This window comes from Hetaerina americana, unplaced genomic scaffold (assembly GCF_022747635.1).
Source record: "Hetaerina americana unplaced genomic scaffold, ioHetAmer1.1.p SCAF_88, whole genome shotgun sequence".
NCBI classification, from domain to species: domain Eukaryota; kingdom Metazoa; phylum Arthropoda; class Insecta; order Odonata; family Calopterygidae; genus Hetaerina; species Hetaerina americana.
The window spans coordinates 779,134-780,006 of record NW_027287516.1 but is presented as its reverse complement, the minus strand read 5'-3'; positions in this window follow the sequence as shown (position 1 = coordinate 780,006).

The following is an 873-nucleotide window of genomic DNA, read 5'->3' as shown; positions in this document are numbered from 1 at the left end:
CTCTGTCGGAAAGTGCAAAGTCTTTTAGTATGGATTACCAATGTACACATTTATTTCTTAATCAATGGAAAGAACTAAAGATATAAATGAAATTCGGTGGACAGGTCAACATATCAGTTAGATTTGCTGACAACTACACTTTAGTTTGGGTGTCAGCCAAGGGGTTGCAAGCATTACTGAGTTAATTGAAAATTCAGTGCCAAAGATATGGGATGAGGATAAAAGTAAATAAAAGGAATTTTATGCAATTTTCCAGAAAGAGAAACATTGAAATAGGAGGGCAAAAACTAGAGCAGGTAGAACAGTTTACGTATCTCGGTAGTGTCTTGGACCAACACGGTCAAAGTAGTAGGGACGTAAGGAGAAGAATTGCGCTAGGCAAAGAGGCTTTCACGAGGAGGAGGGAGTTGATGACGGGGACTTTGAGTAAGGATGTTAAGAAAATACTCGTAAAAACTTTGATATGGAGCGTAGCTATGTACGGTGCGGAAATGTGGTCATTGAAGCAGGAGGATAGACGTAGATTGAAGGCTTTTGAAATGTAGGTGTGGAGAAGAATGGACAGAGAAGAAAACAAATGAGGAAGTACTTGGTATGGTGGGCGAAGAGAGGGGTTTGTTGGGAGAAATCCTAAGGAGTCAGGAAATATGGATGCAAAGTATATTGATCGGTGGTGGGATGTTGAAGACTATGATAGAGGGAGAATGTTAGGCAAACGAGGAAAGGGCAGGAATAGGATAGGGATGTTGGACGGGATGAAGGGAGAAAGGAAGTATAAAGAGATGCTTGCTGTAGGGTAGGATGTTGGGTTGTGTTTTGTTGGGACAGGCAAGAATTAATTAGGTGGTTATATTCATCCAAAACCTACCTTAA